Source organism: Cricetulus griseus (assembly GCF_003668045.3).
Source record: "Cricetulus griseus strain 17A/GY chromosome 1 unlocalized genomic scaffold, alternate assembly CriGri-PICRH-1.0 chr1_0, whole genome shotgun sequence".
NCBI lineage: Eukaryota > Metazoa > Chordata > Mammalia > Rodentia > Cricetidae > Cricetulus > Cricetulus griseus.
Genome location: NW_023276806.1, coordinates 66,040,859 through 66,051,834, shown reverse-complemented (window position 1 = coordinate 66,051,834; position 10,976 = coordinate 66,040,859).

Genomic DNA, 10,976 nt, shown 5'->3' with positions numbered 1-10,976 from the left:
AATGTGAGTTCCAGGACAGCCAGGGCTGCACAGAGAAACAAACAAACAAATAAACAACAGCAAAAAGCCCACGTTTGTATAGGTTTGTGTCCCTGACTTCTCTGAGGGAGCTCCTGCAGTCTAACCTCTCGCACCCTTACCACAGCATCAGGCCAATGGGAAACTTGAGGAATTTCCCCTTTGAGCTCATGCTTCATAGGATGCATTTTGGAGCTGAGGCACCCAGCTGGAATGGTGACTGGTTCTTCCTCCCTAAAGGCTTCAGGGAAGACCTCATAACGCAGGGTTAATGAGGCACCAAGGGCTCCTAGGCCAATAAAGAGTGGTTGGGCTCCTGCCCACTCACCCAGGTCAGCTGACTTCAGGCTGAAGAGCACAATGACCCAGGTTGCTCTACCTCCAGTAAGTACCATCTCCATCCTAAACACATTTCTCACTGCCAGGATGGTCCTCTCTGGAGGACAACCTCCACCCTTCCAGTTACAGTAGAGCCCACTTGGTCTTGCCTTGATGCTTCTCCTGTATCCATCCTCTGCCGTGGCCCAGGAGATGGGCTCATACAGATCCCTTCCTGAGGACTATTTCTGTCAAAATTTGCTAAGACTCCCCCAAACCCTGATGCTGATTGTCAGGACTCTGCCAATCTCTCTGTTCGCCTGACATCATCTAAGTCTCCTTGACCTCCAACTCAGAAGCCACCACCCCAGGGCCTCTCTTTGGGGACAGATTGGCCTATCTGGGTCACAGGGAGGAGCCATGAGAGGGGAAGCCAGAAGAGCAGCTCTCTACCTTATCCTATCCCTGGGCCTCCTCACAAGACCCAGTGCTCTCCCGCTCCCGCCGGACAATGTGAGGAGTTGGTGGTGGGGTTTCAGGCCTTCCAGCTTTCACAGGCAGATTCCACTATAGTCTTCTTTCACAGAGAAGGAAAGCAAGGCCAGGGACGCTGTCCATCCAACCACCCATCTACCTCAGACCACTGTATTCGGAAACTCACCCTACAGGGCAGGCTCCCATCTCCTGCCCTAGTGGATTAACTCAGATTAGAACTGATCAATAGGTGACATAAGCAAGCATCAGGGTGGACCAGAGGCTCCCTCTTGCCCAGCTGAGAAACAGTCACTCTGGAATGATTCCTGACTCAGAAGGAACAGAAACCTCCCCAAAGACAGGCTGTCTGATGTCAACCTCAGTCAAGGTACTTCCTGTCCCTGGGTGCCACCTTTCAGGTCAAGCTCAGAGGAGAGGCAGGTGGAGAAAGGCACATGGCCCCAACAGCAGGTCCTTCACCCCTGGACCTCACAGTTACAGTCACATAAGGCCCTGTCCTCAGAAAATGCCATGTTTGGCATACCCTCCTGCCTGCTATCTTAAAAGTTCTAATCATTTTTTTTTTTTAAAGAGGACTACATTTTCATTCACTCTGGGCCCCACAAATTATGTAGCAGGTTCTGCTCCCAGGAAGCTCCAGCTGGCAAGCCACACACCCTCCCTTGCTACGCAAATGAGGAAACTAAGGCCAATGACCGGAAGCATCTGGGCCAGAGCTGGCGTCAGACAGCAGGCAGTCTATAGAGGGAAATACCATCTTCACTGACCCATTCCTGTCCTCCCAGTTCAGTCCTCCACAAGGCCTGGAGCTCAGCCTGGGGAATCCCCAGGAGCATGTCAGCCCCTGGAAATCACAGCGTTAAACTTAAACTCTCCCTGTCAGATTCCAGTGCTCCCCATGTCCTCCCCACAACCCCTAGACCATAAAGGAGAGTAGCCCCTTCCTGTGGGACTTGACCACCAAAAGTAATGGGAAGCAGGGGTAAGGAGGGAGAGATTCTGGAGGGTTGATTCCTCACCCTACCCTTTGCCACTGTGGAGCCCCTGCCATGCACAGATGTCTCACTGAGAGAGTCAGTACAGAAACCACCCCTGGCTTCACCAGTGACTGGCAGGTCCAATTTTCCCAAGCTCCTTCTCTTCTTAGCCTTAAGGGCAGCCTTGGGAGAGCAGGGTCTTGGGGAATATCCTTTTCCTGCTCACCTTTCAACCCATGGTTCTGCCCCTTCTCTAATGATTATAGCCAGTCAAATCAACTTGCATGATTGAGTGCCCTCTCTCTCCCTCCCTCCCTCCCTCCCTCCCTCTCTCTCTCTCTCTCTCTCTCTCTCTCTCTCTCTCTCTCTCTCTCTCTCGTGTGTGTGTGTGTGTGTGTGTGTGTGTGTGTGTGTGTGTGTGTGTGCACTAAGAATGCCCCCAGTCTGTGTCCCCAATAACCCCCACCTCCTCCTGATCTTGCAGGTCTCCAGCATTCTTACCGCCCACCCCACTCCACTCCACCTAACCCCTTACCCAATGCCTCTTGGGTTCCCTCTCCCAGTCTGGCTAATGCTGGAAGCTGCGTTGAGCATTACACACAATGGTCTGACTTCTCTGCCTGCCCCTCCTCAGGGCAGAGTCAGCGCCAGACAATGGCCCGCCCCTCTGTTCCGCACTGTCTGTCGGCTCTCCCCGCTTCTTACCTGGAGCTGGGGATGCCGCCGCCGTGCTTCCCTCCCCCTGGAATGCCAGGCGGCTTGGCTTTCCGGTCTTGCAGTGCCTCCTTCCCGCCACCCTCCCACCCCCATCCCCAACCCCATCCCACCTCACTGGTCCTTAGTCACCATGGCGACCGCATCTCTAAGTGGGAGGGACTAGAATCTCCCCATATTCTTCCTCCTCCTCTCCTGTCCCACTGTGCCCCACTTCTGTGACTCCTGGGTTCTCATATGTGTAGGCAGGACTCCAGATGTGTCAAGGGGAGATACTCTAACCTCCAGGTCCCCTGCTCAGCTCCTTTGGCCACCCTCAGGCAGGCACCAGAGTGCAGCTGTTGAGTTTAGGGGACCACTGAGGCAATACCCTTTACTGCCAGCTTTCCTAAGTACGGTGAATGGATAAGGATGATGCACCTGGATGCTAGCCAGTCACTGACAACTGGAGTTTACCAGTAAGGATGAATACAATCACAGGTATGTATGCAGGATCTCCATAAAGATGTTTTGGAAACCATCTTCATTGGTACCCTGACCTCTGAGGAAGGGGCTACTCTTCTCAGGTCCAGGTCATATGTTCCCTTCCTGAATCACCTTACAAAGAAAATGGTGTCTCCAGGAGCCCTCAACTAATGCCCCCCTGAGACTTGAGGTCTGTCGTAAGAGGTGGATAGGAGGCAGACCTCAGAAAGAACTTCCCCAAAGTCTAATAGTAAGTAGGAACAGAAGGTTAGAAACAACACTGACCTGGATTCTTGCTCATTTGGAAAGTAGCAAAGGCAAGCAGAGGTTTGGGTGGAGCTTTAGAAGCTGCCCTGCTCCTAAGTAACCCTGTCGCCAGAACTCCTTCCGTCTCCACAGGACCTCAACTTCTTCAAGAAAGGGAGGCACTAGGAGAGACCCTACAGGCTGGCTTCCTAGGAGTTCAGGACTGCCCATTGGGCACCATGGACCTAAGAAACCGGGTCCTTGGTGCCAGCCTGGCAGTCTGTGACTTGCTGCGTGACCCCAGGTTGTGCCCTTGCCCTCTCTGACTTCCAGAAGTAAATGAAGGGTCCTTCAGGCCACCTGTGAGCGAGCAGCCTGGCTCTTCTGCAAACTTCATAGTATTTTTAGGAAAAAGGAAGTGAGTGCCCTGGAGGGGCCAGGCAGGGCCGGAGGCTTCACAGGCCAATCCTGGCTCCCTTTGGGTCCAGGTTAAGATGGGGTGAGCATTTCCTTCCAGGGTGGGATGAGGAGGATGTGTCACGTGCTGAAGATGGAAGTGGACTCAGTAGGGCCACCTGTGCTCCTACTGAACCTCCACCTTCACTGTCCCTGCGTCCTAGGCATGGGGCCTGTGTCCACATGCTCCCGTGTTCATACCAGGCACTTGAGGAAATGGGGGGGGGTTCGGAAGAACCCATCCCCATCAAGGTCCTTGACTCCCTGCCAACATCACCTTCATTCCTAGGAGAGTTGAGCCTTGTCTTTGTGTCAGGATTGGAAGGGACTGCCTCCCACAATGATCCAAGGAACCGGGTGCTACAGGTCTCCCTGGCCCCATGGGGTCCCAGTCTTCCCCGCCTTACTCTGGAGCTAAGCTAGCAAGCATGACAGCTGGCTTTTAGTTCCTGTGGCCGTGGTTGAAGAGGGAACCGACTGAATGGCCTGACAACCGGCTCTCTTGTCTCTAACTCTCAGGAGGAAAGGGAAAAGCCGTCGTCTCTGCTGCCATGAAGGCATTCAGTTTCCTGATTGTCTATCCTCAGTCTTCTCACCTGTGGGAAGATGGGGCAGCCAGTATTGTTGATTGTGGGGGAGACAGCGAGTAGCTAGTGGAATTTAGCAAATGGAGGTCCCTGGAAGAAATGAGAGTGGGGGGGTGGGGGTAAAGAGACCCAGGCAAACTATAGCTGAGGAGTTATACCTAAAGATTCCCAGGGACGCCCTGCCCCCCTGCAAAGGCAGGAGAGACAGACTTCACCCCACCATAGTACACTGAAACTGGCACACAGACACTCCATGTCATGGCACCCCACTCCCACCCCACCTCCCGGGATCGTGGTTCCCTCCCCAACAGACACCTTACCCCCAGCAGTATAGACCCTAACCCAGGCGTCCGAGACTTCCAGCAGAGTCTGTACCCGGCAGGGGCGGAGCAAGGGCAGACATGGTAGGGGAGAGGGCCTGCCAGCCCCCTCCAGTGCCCCAGTTCCCAGGCAGCTCTTAAAGAGACCAGGAAGAATTAGCCACAGGCAGCTTAAGGGGTGAATGTAGAGGAAAGGACTGGGGATGTAGAGGTAGAAACTGGAGAGCAGTGTGATAGCTGACACCACCCCACCTTCCGTGAAAGCCCCCCAGACTTCTCTGCCTGCCCTATTCCTTACTCCATGAGGACTGCCACGCTGGCCACTCAGCTCTGGCCACTACCTCCCATATCCAGGCCCTTGTTCCCCTTGGGCTCCTGCCCACTTCCTCCCCTCCCCCATATTCACACCACCTCAGTCTCTAATGAGGGATGCCAGCTGGCACTGGATTGGAACGAGGTATAGTGAACAAGCCCAAGAAGAGGAAAGACCTGGGACCCAGCTGTAGGGGGAGGGGCCCGTCCCCCATAGTCAATCTGGAGCTGGCAGAGACACTCTTCTCAGTGACCCCCCCAAGTCTTCTTTTCTCTATCCCTCAGGCAGAGAAAGGGGAGACGCTGGACACCCCCACTTTCTACTTCTGATGGCCATCAGGGTTGTGACAAGGAAGGGAAAATGAAATATGACGTAGTGTACAAGCCTGTGATCCCAGCTCTTGGGATGTAGAAGCAGTAAGATTAGAAGTTCAAGGCAAATATATGCAGTGGCACCCACAGTTCCTTAGTTCCAGCAGATGTAGGCAGATCTTTGTGAGTCCCAGGCTAGCCTGATCTACATAGTGAGCTCCAGGCCAGCCAAAGTTGCCTGGTGAGACACTGTTTCACAACAAATAAAAACACACAACAAACAAAAAGGATGTTCTAGGCCAGACTGGGCTACAGGAGCACTTTTCAAAAAGAAAAGGAAGCTGGGGAGACAGCTCAGTTGGGAAAGTGATTTCCCTGCAAGCACGGTTCCCTAGCACCCATATAAAAAGTCAGGTGTCGCAATATACCCCTATAACCTCCAGTTCTGGGAAGGAGACGACAGAAAGAGCCCTGGGTCTTGCTGGTCATTCTATCTTGCCTAGTTGCTGAGCTCTGGGTTTACCTGACTAGAAAAAAAAGGTGGAGAATGGGACTGGAGAGAGAAGGCTCTGCAGTTAAGAGAGTACAGGATTGATTCCTGCCTGGCACCCACAGGGCAGTTGACAAACTGTAACTTCAGTCCTAAGGGAGCCTGATGCCCTCTCCATATGCATACACAGACATATGTATAGACAAAACACTCATACAAAGAAAGATAGCAGACAAAGAGACACAGTGTATATCTGTCCATACAAAGAAAGATAGCAGACAAGGAGAGACACAGCCTATATCTGTCCTCTGCTCGGTGGTTAATTCTGGAGCAGATTTCACACTTCCTGCTGAGGAGACAGTTGTAGTACCAAAGTACCCTGGTCCATTCTGGGCCCTGCCCTTTCTTTAAGTTCCTGTTGAGTCTGTCCCCAACCTGGCATAACTCTGCTTCCCTCATCCAGTTCACACCTAGCCCAGAGATCCCCTTCCTCTGCAAGTTGCTCCATAATGGCCCCACTGAACTTTGAATGGGGCCTCCATAATGGCCCCTTCCTTCCTTCCTTCTTCCCTTCCTTCCTTCTTTCCTTCCTTCCTTTTCTTTCTTTTTGTTGTTTATACAAAGTCTCTCTATATGGCCTGGCTGTCCTGGAACTCACTATGTAGATAAGGCTGACCTTAAACTCACAGAGATCTGCCTGCCTCAGCCTCCTCATTGCTGGGATTAAAGGCAGGCATGACTAACCCTGGCCAGAGGCAGTGTTTTGTGGTTTGTTTGTTTGGTTGGTTGGTTGGTTGGTTTTGGTTTTTGGTTTTTGATTTTTGAGACACAGTTTCTCTGTGTAGCTTTGGAGCCTGTCCTGGCACTCGCTCTGTAGACCAGGCTGGCCTCGAACTCATAGAGATCCGCCTGCCTCTGTCTCCCGAGTGCTGGGATCAAAGGCGTGCGCCACCACTATCAGGAGCAGAGGCAAGTTTTTATGTGTGTCTTTGCCCATCATTGTCAGGAGTGGGGCTTTTATACAGTGCACTTTGAGAAGACATTGAGGGTGCTGAGCAAAGCAGCAGCCAAGCCACCCTGCTGCCCAGTGAAGAGGAGGCTGCACAGAAGGAGGCCGAGGACCCAGTTTAGGAAATCAGGGTGGTGAGTTGATGGGAGCAGGATGGCAGCAAGAATAAACTGAAGTCCACATGGATTTAAAAGATAAAACAGGCTATTGAGCTTTAACCTTTCCACCCACCAGCCCACTCCCATTCTTGGGAGCATCTTCTCTTTCTTAATAAGCTGTCTCTATGTCTATTCATTTAAAAAGAAAGGCTTAAATAATGACCTAGAGTTGGGGTGTGATGGCACATGCCTACAGATCCCAGCTACCACGAGGTTGGAGTAAGAGGATCTGTTGAGCTTAGGAGACCATTCTTGGCAACAGAGAGAAACCAAATCTAAAAGGTGGAAGGAGGGGCCAGAGAAACGGCTCAGTGGTTAGAAGCTCTGCTCCTCTTCTAGGGGTCCTGTGTTTGAGTTACAGAACCCAGGTGGTGGCTCACAGCCTCCTGTAACTCCAGTTCCAGGTGATCCATCACCTTCTGTCCTCAGGCACCAGGCATGTGTGTGCTGCATAGACATTCGGGCTAAACACCTATACACCCAAAATATAAAACTTAATAAATCTTTACAAAAAATAAAAAAGGAGAGAAGAACAGAATAAACTAAGAAAGGAAGGAAGAAAATAATGCTTGGTAGAATACTTTCTTAGAATTCCTGAGGCCCGGACCTTAGGATCTAGAGTGATAGCCCAGTCGGTGAAGTGCTTGCCTATAAACACAGGGACCTGACTTCCAACTCCACAATACACATAAGAGTACTGTGTATGGGGCTGGAGAAATGGTTCAGCAGTTAAGAGCACTGACTGTTCTTCCAGAGGACCAGGGTTCGATTCCCAGCACCCACATGGCAGCTCACAGCTGTCTGTAACTCCTAGATCTGACACCCTCACACAGACATACATGCAGGCAAAATACCAATGTAAATGGAATAAAAATAAATTATTTAAAAAATGTGGTACAGCCGGGCATTGGTGGCGCACGCCTTTAATCCCAGCACTCGGGAGGCAGGGGCAGGCGGATCTCTGTGAGTTCGAGACCAGCCTGGTCTACAAGAGCTAGTTCCAGGACAGCCTCCAAAGCCACAGAGAAACCCTGTCTCAAAAAAAAACAAAAAACAAAACAAAAAAAATGTGGTACATACATGCTGTTAATGTTGGGGAGGCAGCTGGGGAGGCAGACAGAAGGGTAGGGCTCATTGACTTGCCAATGTAGACTAATTGGTGAGCTCTAGACCAATGACAGATCTTGTCTCAAAGAAGGTGGACTGCCATCCTGAAGATGACACCTGAGTTTGTCCCCTGGCTCTATGCATACACACACACACACACACACACACGTGCACTCCCACTCGCACGCGCGCACACACACATATACACACACTTCCCAGCACAGAAAAGAATACATACTGCTCTTACAGAGGACCCAAGTTTGAATCCCAATACCCACAACTGGAGCATGTGTCACACCAGCTCCAAGGATCTGACACTGTCCTCTGGTCTTCACAGGAACCTACATACATATGTGCATACATACTTGCATATATACACACATGAATAAAAATAAAACAAATGTTTCCTTTAGCCGGACTTGAGCTCACACCCTGATGTGCTGCAGTCACCAAAGAACCTAGAAAGATAGTGTCAGAGAAAACAAGGAACCACAGAAAGACAGGTTTCTGGTCAAAATGCACAGACCTTATACAGGGGTGCCATGAGGGGAGCTTGCCAGGAAGGGAGAGGTCGTTTGAGGCTGCTTGCCTGATAACCAGGCTGAGGAATGTCCCTGTGCGTGAGAGTGCAAGAGAGAGTGCAAGAGGTTACCAAGGTCACAGGGTACAGGTGTTAGATAGTGGGTTAGAAGGGGGGAAGTATTGCTAGATAACCTGACCATGAAATGTATCTTTCCTTCTCTAAGCTACTTTATGAGCCCAGGTGTTATGTATCAGGGAGGAAAGGATTGAAGGCAGCTGTTCTTTTAATTATAATGGGTTATGCTGGCAACTTCTGCCCCAGTCTCTTACAGGTCCAAGGTTACTTTTGCCATGGCCCCCGACATGGTGGTGACACAGGCCTTTAATTCTAGAACTCCGGAAGCAGAGGCAGGCAAATCTCTGAGTTTGAGGCCAGCCTGGTCTACAGAGTGAGTTCCAGGACAGCTAGGGCTACACAGACAAACCTTGTCTCAAACAACAATAACAAAAATCCAGATTGATTTTCCTAGTGAACTGTTATGGGATAGAAGAGGGAGTAGAATCAAGGATGACTCCAGGTTCTGAGCCTGGATAACTGGACAGAAGGGCTGTGCCATTGGTGCTCATAGGGAAATTATAGAGCATTTGATTTTTTTTTTTTTTGGTTTTTCAAGACAGGGTTTCTCTGTGTAGCTTTGGAACCTATCCTGGCACACTCTCTGGAGACCAGGCTGGCCTTGAACTCACAGAGATCCACCTGCCTCTGCCTTCATGAACCACTACTGCCTGGCTAAGACTATTTTTGCCTCTGTACAGAGAAGTGTCCTGCAGAGACTCAGGGCTGGTAGGCTTCTAAGATTAAGTGACTGATACTGAGACATAGTTGGCTATTATGTAACACTCTTCCTGAGGAAATGTGAAAAAATGTCTACTCACCCCAAATAGGGAATCAAAGACAGGTCAAAGTATGTATACCACTGAAGTCCAACTTGGTGAACAGATGGGTGTTACTGGAGGTCTCGGGGTTGCTTACAGGAGCAAACAGACCATCGCAGCAAGGGTGACAGCTCAAAATCTGGGCACGCAGTCCAACATCTTGAGAGTGTCCTTGCATGTAACGCAGTTGGTCTGAGCCTCTTCCAGGTAGGTGTGCTGGTCTCTGCTTAGGCAGCTTAGCCTATCTGAGAGCATCTCTCAGCAGTCCTTATTGCATAAGTTATGCTTAGGAGGGATTAGGGACCTATAGAATCTGGTCAGTTTCAGGGACTGCCTGAAGCCATGGAATTGTTAACTTCTGAAGTTTGTAGAACTGGATGTAACTCAAAGGCAGCTTTGATGTGGATCAATGTCTTCCAAATGGAAACATTTCCATCCTGGAGGAAGGCTAACTAAAAAGCAGGAAATCCCTGAAATTTACAAGATTCAGGAGGTCTCTCCCTCCTAGAGATTATGTAACAAGTCCACACCACTCAGACTTGAGCAGCTGTCTACAAGTCATTGCAGATAGCTTCAGGGATGCAGTTCTCATGAGTTGTCAGGTTGTGTTAGGCTTTTCAGTGATGCATGGGTAACCTTTGAGTTACCCATCCTCCCATAAGTGACCCCAATAGACCCATTGGTTGGCCAGGTTGGACTTTGGTGGAGTCATTTGTTGATCTGTTGTTGAGTCCCTATCTGGAGTGAGTAGATCTCCCCAGAAAAAAAAATCATACAATGTGCCATATGACCAAAAAACCCAGCCCACAATGACAATCCCTGGATTTCTATGAGCAATTCCAAGGCAGCTGTGTGGGTCTGCCAGTCTCCTCTGCCCAGCTGCTGTTATTGCTTGTATCACCTTGGGAAGTGGCTCTTTTAAGCTTGTATGATTCAGGTGCTTCCTAGGACTTGTGATTTTGTTTTACTTCTTGGGTCTTAATGAGCTTTCAGGAGGGAGGGAATGCTTCAACTCTATGGAAGTAGTGACCACCATCTCACTCCTTCCTCCATTTCTTATGTTCTCTCTCCCTCCCTTTGCATAATGTTCTCTGAGACAGGTGATACAGGTATTTTCTTCCATCTGTTGTTGAGTTTTAGGCAACTAGCCACAGTAGCAGTCATTTAGTCCCAGGAACTTGACACATTAGGAGTCTCTGTAGGACTCCTCTCATTCCAAAAGCTAAGTTTCCTGGGGCTGGAGAGATGGCTCCGCAGTTGAGAGCACTTGCTGCTCTTCCAGAGGACCTGGATTAGATTCCTAACACCCACTTAGCAGCTAACAGCTCTAGCCCCAAAGACTCCAACAGGCTCTTCTGACTTCTGAGGATACCAGGTGAACATGTAGAACACACAGAGAGATACTGTTCCCAGTATCTTAGGAAAAATGGCTCCAAGGGAAACAAGGCCTCTTCTGGTATCTGCACACATACTGCACACATATCCATATCTAAAAAAGAAAAAGAAAAAGAGCAATGCTGGGTACAGCGTGGAT